Source organism: Castor canadensis, chromosome 5, assembly GCF_047511655.1.
Source record: "Castor canadensis chromosome 5, mCasCan1.hap1v2, whole genome shotgun sequence".
Lineage (NCBI taxonomy): Eukaryota > Metazoa > Chordata > Mammalia > Rodentia > Castoridae > Castor > Castor canadensis.
In genome coordinates, this window is record NC_133390.1 from 149382756 (window position 1) to 149396368 (window position 13613).

At 35.8% G+C, this 13613-nt stretch overlaps 1 pseudogene; it reads left to right on the top strand.

Annotated features, from left to right (window-relative positions):
* LOC109678579 (pleckstrin homology domain-containing family A member 3 pseudogene) overlaps positions 1-13613 on the top strand; it is a 127061-nt pseudogene that overhangs the window by 93761 nt on the left and 19687 nt on the right.

Below are 13613 nucleotides of genomic sequence, written 5' to 3' on the forward strand. Positions count from 1 at the left end.
AGGGCATCTTGGTTGTTCACATAACTTGGCTATTGTGACCATGTTTATTGTGCAATAAACAAGGGTGTGCAGGTGCCACTGGAGTAACTGTGTTGCATTCCTTTGGGTATATCCTCAGGAGTGGGATTGCTGGATCATATGGCATGTCTATGTTTAGATTTTTAAGAAGTCTCCAAATTTTTTCCAGAGTGGTTGTACCAGCTTGTGTTCCCACCAGCAGTGGATTAGGGTTCCTTTTTTCCCACATTCTCGTCAACACATGTTGCTGGTGGTGTTTTTGATGATGGCTATTCTAACAGGGGTGAGGTGGAATCATAGTATGGTTTTGATTTGCATTTCCTTTATGGCTAGAGATGGTGAGCATTTTCATGTGCTTTTTTGCCATTTGAATTTCTTCTTTTGAGAAAATTCTATTAAGATTTACCAAGCCAATGGCCCCCCAAAACAGGCAGGAGTAGCAATATTTATCTCTGACAAAGTAGACTTCAAACCTACATTGATCAAACGAGATAAAGAAGGACATTCCATACTAATAAAAGGGGAAATAGACCAAAAGGAAATAATAATCATCAATCTGTACGCACCCAATGTCAATGGACCCAATTTCATCAAACATACCCTGAAAGACCTAAAAGCATATATAAACACCAACACAGTGGTTGTGGGAGACTTTAACACCCCATTATCATCAATAGATAGGTCATCCAAACAAAAACTCAACAAAGAAATCCAAGATTTAAAATATGCAATAGATCAAGTGGACCTAGTAGATGTCTACAGAACATTTCATCCAACCTCTACACAATATACATTCTTCTCAGCAGCCCATGGAACCTTCTCCAAAATAGATCATATCCTAGGGCACAAAGCAAGTCTCAGCAAATATAAGAAAATAGAAATTATACTGTGCATACTATCTGACCACAATGCAGTAAAAGTAGAACTCAACAAGAAAAGTTAAGACAAAAAATATGCAAACAGCTGGAAACTAAATAACTCATTACTTAATGAAGAATGGATCATCAATGAAATAAAAGAGGAAATTAAAAAGTTCCTGGAAGTCAATGAAAATGAAAACACAACCTAACGGAACCTATGGGACATAGCTAAGGCAGTCTTGAGAGGAAAGTTTATAGCCATGAGTGCGTATATTAAAAAGATTGAAAGATCCCAAATCAATGACCTAATGATACATCTCAAACTCCTACAAAAACAAGAACAAGCAAATCCCAAAACAAATAGAAGGAGAGAAATAATAAAAATAAGAGCTGAAATCAACGATATAGAAACCAAAACAAACATACAAAGAATTAATGAAACAAAAAGTTGGTTCTTTGAAAAAATAAACAAGATAGATAGACCCCTGGCAAACCTGACTAAAATGAGGAGAGAAAAAAACCCAAATTAGTAGATTTAGGAATGCAAAAGGGGAGATAACAACAAATACCATGGAAGTCCAGGAAATCATCAGAGACTACTTTGAGAACCTATATTCAAATAAATTTGAAAATCTAAAAGAAATGGACAGATTTCTAGATACATATGATCATCCAAAACTGAACCAAGAGGAAATTAATCACCTGAATATACTTATAACGCAAAATGAAATTGAAACAGCAATCAAGAGTCTCCCCAAAAAGAAAAGTCCAGGACCTGATGGATTCTCTGCTGAATTCTATCAGACCTTTAAAGAAGAACTGATACCAACCCTCCTTAAACTATTCCGCAAATTGAAAGGGAAGGAAAACTGCCAAACACATTTTATGAAGCCAGTATTACACTTATCCCAAAACCAAGCAAACACACCTCCAAAAAGAGAACTATAGGCCAATCTCCTTAATGAACATTGATGCAAAAATCCTCAACAAAATAATGGCAAATCGAATTCAGCAACACATCAAAAACATTATTCACCACGACCAAGTAGGCTTCATCCCAGGGATGCAGGGGTGGTTCAACATACGAAAATCAATAAACGTAATAAACCACATCAACAGAAGCAAAGACAAAAACCACTTGATCATCTCAATAGATGCAGAAAAAGCCTTTGATGAGATCCAACACCGTTTCATGATAAAAGCTCTAAGAAAACTAGGAATAGAAGGAAACTACCTCAAAATTATAAAAGCTATATATGACAAACCTACAGCCAGCATTATACTTAATGGAGAAAAACTGAAACCATTCCCTCTAAAATCAGGAACCAGACAAGGATGCCCACTATCTCCACTCCTATTCAACATAGTACTGGAATTCCTAGCCAGAGCAATTAGGCAAGAAGAAGGAATAAAAGGAATTCAAATAGGTAAAGAAACTGTCAAAATATCCCTATTTGCAGACGACATGATCCTATACCTCAAAGACCCAAAAAACTCTACTCAGAAGCTTCTAGACATCATCAATAGCTATAGCAAGGTAGCAGGATATAAAATCAACATAGAAAAATCATTAGCATTTCTATACACTAACAATGAGCAAACTGAAAAAGAATGTATGAAAACAATTCCATTTACAATAGCCTCAAAAAAAATCAAATACCTAGGTGTAAACCTAACAAAAGAAGTGAAAGACCTCTACAAGGAAAACTATACACTTCTGAAGAAAGAGATTGAGGAAGACTATAGAAAGTGGAGAGATCTCCCATGCTCATGGATTGGTAGAATCAACATAGTAAAAATGTCGATACTCCCAAAAGTTATCTACATGTTTAATGCAATTCCCATCAAAATTCCAATGACATTCACTAAAGAGATTGAAAAATTTACTGTTAAATTTATATGGAAACACAAGAGGCCACGAATAGCCAAGGCAATACTCAGTCAAAAGAACAATGCTGGAGGTATCACAATACCTGACTTCAAACTATATTACAAAGCAATAACATTAAAAACAGCATGGTACTGGCACAAAAACAGACATGAAGACCAGTGGAACAGAATAGAGGACCCAGATATGAAGCCACACAACTATAACCAACTTGTCTTCGACAAAGGAGCTAAAAATATACGATGGAGAAATAGCAGCCTCTTCAACAAAAACTGCTGGGAAAACTGGTTAGCAGTCTGCAAAAAACTAAAACTAGATCCATGTATATCACCCTATACCAAGATTAACTCAAAATGGACCAAGGATCTTAATATCAGACCCCAAACTCTTAAGCTGATACAGGAAAGAGTAGGAAATACTCTGGAGTTAGTAGGTACAGGTAAGAACTTTCTCAATGAAATCCCAGCAGCACAGCAACTAAGAGATAGCATAGATAAATGGGACCTCATAAAACTAAAAAGCTTCTGTTCATCAAAAGAAATGGTCTCTAAACTGAAGAGAACACCCACAGAGTGGGAGAAAATATTTGCCAACTATACATCAGACAAAGGACTGATAACCAGAATATACAGGGAACTTAAAAAACTAAATTCTCCCAAAACTAATGAACCAATAAAGAAATGGGCATGTGAACTAAACAGAACTTTCTCAAAAGAAGAAATTCAAATGGCCAGAAAACACATGAAAAAATGCTCACCATCTCTAGCCATAAAGGAAATGCAAATTAAAACCACGCTAAGATTCCACCTCACCCCTGTTAGAATAGCCATCATCAGCAACACCACCAACAACAGGTGTTGGTGAGGATGCGGGGGAAAAAGGAACCCTCTTACAGTGTTGGTGGGAATGTAGACTAGTACAACCACTCTGGAAAAAAATTTGGAGGCTTCTTTAAAAGCTGGACATCAATCTACCATTTGATCCAGCAATACCACTCTTGGGGATACACCTAAAAGACTGTTACTCCAGAGGCACCTGCACATCCATGTTTATTGTGCATTATTCACAATAGCCAAGTTATGGAAACAGCCAAGATGCCCCAGCACTGACGAATGGATTAAGAAAATGTGGTATCTATACACAATGGAATTTTATGCAGCCATGAAGAAGAACGAAATGTTATCATTCGCTGGTAAATGGATGGAATTGGAGAACATCATTCTGAGTGAGGTTAGCCTGGCCCAAAAGACCAAAAATCTTATGTTCTCCCTCATATGTGGACATTAGATCAAGGGCAAACACAACAAGGGGATTGGACTATGAGCACATGATAAAAGCGAGAGCACACAAGGGAGGGGTGAGGATAGGTAAGACACCTAAAAAACTAGCTAGCATTTGTTGCCCTTAACACAGAGAAACTAAAGCAGATACCTTAAAGCAACTGAGGCCAATAGCAAAAGGGGAACAGGTACTAGAGAAAAGGTTAGATCAAAAAGAATTAACCTAGAAGCTAACACCCACGCACAGGAAATCAATGTGAGTCAATGCCCTGTATAGCTATCCTTATCTCAACCAGCAAAAACTTTTGTTCCTTCCTATTATTGCTTATACTCTGTCTACAACAAAATTAGAAATAAGGGCAAAATAGTTTCTGCTGGGTATTGGAGGGGAGAGGGAGGTGGCGGAGTGGGTGGTAAGGGATGGGGTGGGGGCAGGGGGGAGAAATGAACCAAGCCTTGTATGCACATATGAATAATAAAAGAAAAATGAAAAATAAATAAATAAATAAATAAATAATTATTTTGCAAATAAATAAAAAAAGAAAATGTGGTATCTATACACAATGGAATTTTATGCAGCCATGAAGAAGAATGAAATGTTATCATTCGCTGGTAAATGGATGGAATTGGAGAACATCATTCTGAGTCTGGTTAGCCTGGCCCAAAACACCAAAAATCGTGTCTTCTCCCTCATATGTGGACATTAGATCAAGGGCAAACACAGCAATGGGATTGGACTTTGAGCACATGATAAAAGTGAGAGCACCCAAGGGAGCGGTAAGGATAGGTAAGACACCTAAAAAATTAGCTAGCATTTGTTGCCCTTAACTCAGAGAAACTAAAGCAGATACCTTAAAAGCAACTGAGGCCAACAGGAAAAGGGGACCAGGAACTAGAGAAAAGGTTAGATCAAAAAGAATTAACCTAGAAGGTAACACACATGCACAGGAAATTAATGTGAGTCAACTCCCTGTATAGCTATCCTTATCTCAACCAGCAAAAACTTTTGTTCCTTCCTATTATGGCTTATACTCTCTCTATAACAAAATTAGAAATAAGGGCAAAATAGTTTCTGCTGGGCATTGAGGGGATGGGGGGAAGAGGGATGGGGTGGAGTGGGTGGTAAGGGAGGGGGTGGGGGCAGGGAGGAGAAATGACCTAAGCCTTGTATGCACATATGAATAATAAAATAAAATAAAAAGTTCAGTTGCCCATTTTTTAATTGGTTTATTGATTTTAGGAGAGTTTAGTTTCTTAAGTTCCCTGTATATTCTGGTTATCAGTCCCTTGTCTGATGTATAGCTGGTGAATATTTTCTCCCACTCTGTACCACATTGTCTTAATCAATTCATCAGTTGTGGGTCATCTGGGCTGCTTCCAAAGCTTGTCTATTGTAAATTGTGCTGCAATAAATATGGGTGTACAAGTGGCTCTTTCATATCCTGCAGTACATTCTTTCAGATACATGCCAAGGAGTGGTGTCACTGGATCATATGGTAGATCTATTTTTAGTTTTTTGAGGGACCTAACCTCCATATTGCTTTCCATAAAAGTTGAACTAAGTTACATTCCTACCAACAGTGTAGAAGTGTTCCTTTTCCCCCACATCCTCTCAGATATTTGTTGTTGTTTGTGTTATTGATAATAACCAGTCTAACTGGGGTGAGGTGGAATCTCAATGTAGTTTTGATTTGCATTTCCTTTACAGCCAAGGATGTTGAGAATTTCTTCATATGTTTATTGTCTATTTGTACTTCATTTGAGAATTGTCCGTTCAGTTCATTTGCCTATTTATTTTGTGGGTTGTTGATTCTTTGAGAGGTTAGATTTTTGATCTCCTTGTATATTCTGGTTATCAATCTCTTGTCAGATGAATAGCTGGCAAAGATTTTCTCCCATTTTGTAGGCTACCTCTTCAGTGTTTTGACTGTTGCATTTGCTATCCAGAAGCTTTTTAGTTTCATGTAGTCCCATTTGTCTTTCTCTTAATTGCCTGAACCATTGGAGCTCCATTCATAAAATTATTTCCTATGTCAATGTGGTCCAATGTGTTCTCTATTTTTTTCTGGATTAATTTCATTGTTTCAGATCTCACATTAATATCTTTAATCCATTTTGAATTGATGCTAGTACAAGGTGAGACATGGATCTACTTTCAGTTTTCTGCAGGTGGAAATCCAGTTTTCCCAGCACCATTTGTTGAAGATGCTATCTTTTCTCCAAGACATATTTTAGGCATCTTTGTTGAAAACCAGATGGCTAAAGTTGCATTTGTCAGAGTCTTCTATTCTATTCTATTGGTCTTCATGTCTGTTTTTGTGCCACTACCATCTGTTTTTATTACTATAGCTCTTTAGTACAATTTGAAGTAAGGTATTGTAATAACTCTAGCATTGCTCTTTTGGCTCAGGACTGCTTTGGCTAGTCCAGGTCTTTTGTGCTTCCATTTGACTTTTCTCTTGGTGAAGAATGTCGTTGGAATTTTGACAGGGATTTGATTGAACATATAGGTTGCTTTTGGTAATATAGACATTTTCACAATATTGATTCTGCTGATTTGTGAGCATGGGATGTCCATCCAACTTCTGATGTCTTCATTGATTTCATTCTTTAGTGACTTGTAGTTTTCATTATATATGTTGGTCACCTACTTTGTTAAATTTATTCCTAGGTTTTTAATTTTTTTGAAGCTATTGTGAATGGTATTGTCTTCCTGATTTCATTCTCAGAAAGTTTATTGTTTAGAGATAGAAATGTCACTGACTTTTGTATGTTGATTTTGTATCTTACAACTTTGCTGAAAGCCTTTATAAGATCTAAAAGTTTTTTGGTTGAGCTTTTAAGATCTTTCACATACAGGATCATATCATCTGCAAACAGGGACAATTTGCCTTCTTCCCTCCATATTTGAATTCCTTGTATTTCTTTCTACTATCTTATTGCTTTGGCTAGGAATTCTAGAACTATGTTGAATAAGAGTGGCAAGAGTGGACACCTTTGCCTTTTTCTTGTTTTTAGAGGAAATGGTTTCAGTTTCATTAAGTATGATGTTGGCTATAGGTTTGTCATATGTAGCCTTTATAATGTTGAGAAATGTGCCTTCTATTCCTAATTTCTTCAGAGTTTTTATCATGAAAGGATGTTGAATTTTGTCAAAGGCTTTTTCTGCATCCATTGATATGATGGTGTAGTTTTTGTTCTTGATTTGGTTTACCTAGTACATTACATTTATTAATTTGAGAATATTATACCATCCTTGCATCCCTGGAATGAAATCTACTTGATCATGGTGGTGTTGAATGTTGTTAGCAAGTATTCTATTGAGGATTTTTGAGTCTATGTTCATCAAGGATATTGGTCTATAACTTTTTTTTTAATGTGTCTTTAGCTGTCTTTGATATTAGGGCAATACTGGCTTCATAGAATGTGTTTGGTAGCATTCTTTCCTTTTGTACTTTATGGAATAATTTGAGGAGCATTGGTGTCAGTTCTTCAAAAGTCTGGTAGAATTCAGCAATGAATTCATCAGGGCCTGAGCATTTCTTTGTTTGGAGGTTCTTTGTAACTGTCTTAACCTCATTATTTGTTATAGATCTGTTTAAGTTATTAATAACCTCTTGGTTCAATTTTAACTAGTCATGTGTGTTAAGAAATGTAATCTAATTTCTTCTTCATTTTCCAGTTTGCAAGAGTATAGGTTTTCAAAATATTCCCATATGATCATCTGAATTTCACTGGTATCTGCTATAATATTTACTTTTTCATCTCTGATTTTATTAATTTGGGTCTTCTCCTTTCTTCTTTTAATCAATTTGGCTAGAGGTTTACAAATTTGTTTATTTTCTCAAAGAACCAGCTTTTTGTTCATCAATTCATTGTATTGAATTTTTTGTCTGCAATTTATTGATTTCTGCCCTGATTTTTATATTTTCTTTCTATCTATTACTTTTTTGTAATACTTGTCTTACAAGTATTGCCTTACTCTTGTTTTTCTAGGACTTTGAGATGTATCATCAGATTATCTGAGATCTCTTTACTTTTCTGATGTGGGTACTCATGGCTATAAAATTCCCTCTGAAGACCACTATTGCTGCATTTCACAGGTTCTGGTAACTTGTGTTCTCATTTCCACTTGATTCTACCAATTTCTTAATTTCTTTCCTAATAGCCTCGATGACCCATTGATCATTCAAAAGTGTGTTGTTCAGTCTCCATTCGTTGAATGGTTTTTGTGGTTTTCCTTGCTATTGATTTCTAATTTTATTCCATTATGGTTTGCTAGTCTACAGTGGATTATTTCCAGTTTTTTGCATTTGTTGAGGTTTGCTTTGTGACCTAGAATATGGTCTGTTTTGGAAAAAGTTCTGGGCTGCTGAGGGGAATGTGTAATCTGCTGTCATAGGATGAAATACTCTATAAAGTTCTGCTAAATCCATTTTGTTAAAGGCATTGTTTAGTTCTAGGATACCTTTTTGATTTTCTGCCTGGGCATTCTGTCTATTGAAGAGAGTGGGGAGCTTTGCCAGATAAAGTATTCATGGTTGGCAATTATTCTCTCTTAGAGCTTGAATTATATTGCTCCATGCTTTCCTGCCTTTTAAGAGGTCTGAGGTGATTCTTATGCATTTACTTTTGTATGTAAGCTGGCATTTTTTCTCTTGACATTTTAAGTATCCTTTGTTTTCTAAATTTGGCAATTTAATTCTGAAGTGTATTGGGTTGTTCTTTACTAATCATGTCTATTTGAAGTTCAAAATGCCTTCCATTCATGGGTGTCTATATTGTTACATAGATTTGGGAAATTCTCTATGATTTCATTGAATAGATTTTTCTATCCCTTTGGTTTGTATCTCAGCTCCTTCTTCCACCTCATGAATTCCTAGGTTTGGTCCTTTGATCATGTCCCAGAGTTCTTGTAATTATATTCATATATATTAATTTTTTTCTTTATGTTTGTATGCCTGCAAGCTCCTCAAACTTGTCCTCCATCTCTAATGTTCTTTCTTCTGTTTGATCTTGTCTGCTGATAATAACATCCATTGTGATCTACATTTGATTTATTGAGGCTTTTATTTCTAACATTTCACTTAATTTTTTTTCATAATCTCCATTTCCTTTCTGAATTTCTCTTCCATAGTGCTGATCTTCTTGTCTAGATCTTAGAATGAGTTCCCAACTTCACTTATCTGTTTACTTAAGTCCTCATTTTTAATAGCAGGCTTCTGAATTCTCTCTGCAATATTTTGGCCAATTCATGGATTCAGATGTTGAGTTGTTGTGGTGTGAGTTTGGAAGTGAAATATTTCTTTGGTTTTTCATATTTAAATTTCTACCCTGTGTTTTGCACATTTCTTGGTCTGGTATTCCTTTTACTTCCTTGTGTGTGGAGAAACTACTGTGGAAGCAAAGTAAGCAATTCAGCAATAAATCAAGTATTTAAATGAATAAGGAACAATTGACATTTGAATCTATTTCTCCAGTAAGGTTGTATGGGAGCAAAATTCTTATTTTTAGGAGGATGATCTAGGAGTTTAACACTGGTTGAAGGGCATAAGGATTGGAAATTGAATGTTGTGGGGTTGTGTGAGAAAGGGAGGAGAGATGATTGGGAAAAAGGGGAAAGAGATGTAGGAGATAGTAACGTCAGAGGACTCTAGATACTATAGAAATAGAGAATGAGAAACTGAGAAATAGAGAATGGGAGAAAGAGGAAACAGTTCAACAAGAACAAATTGGCTGAGAGGAATTAAACAAAGAATCAAAAAAAAAAAAAAAGATAAGAGCAACAACAAATAAACAGAACAAACCAATTTTAAAAAAACAAACAATAACATAAAACAATAACAACAACAAAAGCTTATACTTCTTGTCCATGATGAGTTTCCCTGACCTTCTTGCCCTGCTCGTTATGGAAAGCAGCTTCTAAAAGGCACAGTTGTATTTCTAGCTGGGGCTTCAGGGAAGAGCAACTAAAACAATCAATTCCTTTTAAAAAAAATTGTGCAGGGTGGGGGTACGTTGTGGCAATTACAAAAGTTCTTACATTATATCAAATATATCTTACTTGAATTCACCCCCTCCACTATTCTCCTTTATCTTACCTTTCTTTCCTTCCTGAAATAATTTCAGTAGGTATCATTTTTCCATTTACATACATATGTGCACAGTATTTGCACTATATTCACCTTCCCACACCCTTTCCTTACCTCCTCCCTGCTCCCATTGGTACCAACTCCCTCCACCTGTTCTTCCCTTTTGTTCTTTGATTATATAAAAGAAAAAAAAAAACCCTGACATTTTTGCTTATTTAAGATAGCTACACAGGGAGTTTTCTTGTGGCACTTCCATGTATATATTTATGTATGCATTCCTTTTAAGAGTTTTGCCCTCTGAGTAGTTTTAGGTTACTGAGGCTTTTATAGATGGGGGGAAGGAGGTTGAGACTTCCTATGGAAATGTGGTGAACTCAGAACTGGTTGAGGCCACTCCTGTGATGTGGGGCCAGTGGCTTGAGATGGCAGGTCCACTAGTTGCCTTTCCCACTTGGATCCAGTCCAAACCTCCCCCTTTCTGTGTCTGCTTCTGGTAGTGGATTTACAGGCAGACACAGCAGTTTGGAGACCTGGAGTGTCTCAAGGTATGACTTTTTAAATCCCACCTTTGCTCAGTTAGATGCTTATTGCTTGTTATTACTATTAAGCAGCTGCTCTAACTAGAGATCTCAGTCAGTGGGAGCTGGATGTTTGTTTTTAAAATTGATCTTATTCAATGGGGCTTTAATGATAAGTTTGGGCAGGGTCACAGACCTCTGAGTGTTTCCTGCCAGGGGTGCTCTTGGTGGAAAGGTTTCTACACTAATAATGTGTCTGGGAAACCCAGAAATCTATGGTCTGTGATTTTGCTATCACTGCAAATGTTCAGTCTCCAAACTGGACTACCTGCAAGGAGCTACAGATATCTGATCTCTCTGCCAGACAAGGCTGGCTGATTTTCATTGATGAATTCCCTCAGGTAGTTTAGGTGGAGTTGCCAGATTCCTACCCCAGTACCTTTTAACTTCTTAGCTAGCTGCAAGTTCAATTCAGGTGTCTTGAGAAGCCAGGTGCCAAAGTCCTCTGAAGTATGTGAAATGCAAGGCTGTCCTGTTTTACTGCTGATCTGCCGTGCAGGAAGAAATTTCTGTCTCATGATATCCCTGCTTTGGCATTAGGATTTATGGGTGGCATAAATATTGTTCCAGAGCTTGTTTTGCTATTCTGCCAGGGTGTTATATGGCTTATCTTCAGTAGTCTTCTCCTCCCCACCAAGGGAGCAACAATGGGCAGGTGCTGCAAATTGTGTTGTCCTTTTGATTCAGTGTATTTTTCAGATATCCATTTACTCTTTCATATTTCTTTCATGCTTTCCTCTATTTGTTTTTTTTCTGTATGTAGTGTCTTTATTATCTAACCTCTTATTCATGTGGCCTGAAATAGGAAGTATCTATTCCTCCACCATCTTGCCCATGAACCCTCTCAGTATCAATTTGATTTGCATTTCCTTTACAGCTAGGGATGTTGAATTTATTGGCCATTTGTACTACTTCTTTTGAGAATTGTCTATGTAATTCATTTGCCCATTTATTAATTGTATTATTTGTTCTTTTGGTGTTTAGTTTTTTGAGCTCTTTATATATAATGGTAGTAATCTTTGAAGAGCTGACAAAGATTTCCTCACATTCTGTAGGCTGTATCTTAATTCTGGTATCTGTTTCTTTTGATGTGCAGAAACTTTTTAATTTCACACAGTCCCATTTGTTAATGTTTGCATTTGTCTCCTGAGCAATAAGGGTTCTATTCAGAAATTCCTTGCCTAACCCTATACCTTCAAGTGTTTCCTTTGTGCTTTCCTGTAGTAGCTTTAAAATTTCAGGTCTTACATTAAAATCTTTGATTCATTTGAATTGACTTTTACACAGGATAAGACCGAAGGATCTAGTTTCAGTCTTCTATAAGTGGATATCCAGTTTTTATAACACCATTTGTTGAAGAGGGTGCCTTTTTTCCAATGTGTGTTTTGGGCTCCTTTGTCAAAAATTAGATGGCAGTACCTGTGTGGGCTTTTCTCTGGATCTTCTATTCTAACCCATGGTTTATGTGATGTGTCTTTGTCACTGCCCTGTTGTCTTTGTTATTATGGCTTCCTAATATAATTTAAAGTCAGGTGTTGTGATATCTATAGCATTGCTGTTTTTGCTCAGGATTGCTTTAGCTTTTGGGTGACTTTTTACTTCCATATGAATTTTATAATTCATTTGTCTATTTCTGTGAAAAAATGACTTTGAGATTTTGATGGGGACTGAATTTAATCTGTAGATTGCTTTTGGTAGTATAGCCATTTTCACAATTGTCTACTAATTCATGTACATGAAAGGTCTTTCCATCTTCTGGTGTCTTCTTCAAATTCTTTCACAATTTTATAATTTTCATTGTAAGAACTGTTTAACTTCCTTATTTAAGTTTACTTCTAGGTATTTAAATTTTTGAGGCTATTGTGAATGGGTTTGTTTTCCTGATTTCTTTCTCAAGCTGTTTGTTATTGATGTATAGAAAAGCTACTGAGTTTTTGTGTGTGTGTGTGTGTGTGTGTCTCGCTATTTTGCTAAAAGTGTTTATAAGTTTTAAGACTTTTGGTGAACTCTTTAGAGAGTTTTGAACTATAAGATCATATTGTCTGCAAATAGAATAATTGCACTTTTTCCTTTTGTATTTATATCCCTTTTGTTTCTTTCTCTTACTTTATTGTTCTGGCTAAGAATTCAAATTGAATTCAAGCTGAATTGAACAAGAGTGATGAGAGTAGATACCTTTGTCTCATTCCTGACTTTAGAAGTAATGGTTTCAGTATTTTCCCATTTAGCACAATGTTGGCTATAGGTTTAATGTAGATAGTATTTTTAATGTTGATGTACATTCCTTCTATTCCTAGTTTGTTTGGGGTTTTTGTCCTGAAGGGATGTTGAATTTTGTCAAATTCCTTTTCTGCATCTATTGAGGCAATTATGTAATTTTTGTCTGTTATTCTGTTTACATGTTGCATTACATTTATTGATTTGTATACATTGAATTATCCTTACATCCCTGGGATGAAATCAATTTGATAATGCTATATGATCTTTTTAAAGTGTTGTTGAATTTGATTTATAAGTATTTTATTGAGAATTTTTGCATGTATGTTTATTAAGGAAATCAATCTATAATATTCATTTATTACTGTTCCTTATCTGGTTTTAGTGTCAAAGTCCTGCTGGCTTCATAGAATAAGTGTGGAAACATTCTTTCCATCTTTAGTTTATGGAATAGTTTGAGGAACATTGGTATTATTTGTTCTTTCAGGGTTGAGTAGAATTCACCAATAAGTCCATCTAGTCCAAAACTTTTCTTTGTTGGGAGATTCTTTATTGTTTCTTCAATTTCATTGTTGTTATAATCTGCTAAGTAACTTATATCCTATTAATACAATTTTGGTAAGTCATAAGCATCTAGAAACTTACCCATTGCTTCACACTTTCCACTTTATTAGTGTATA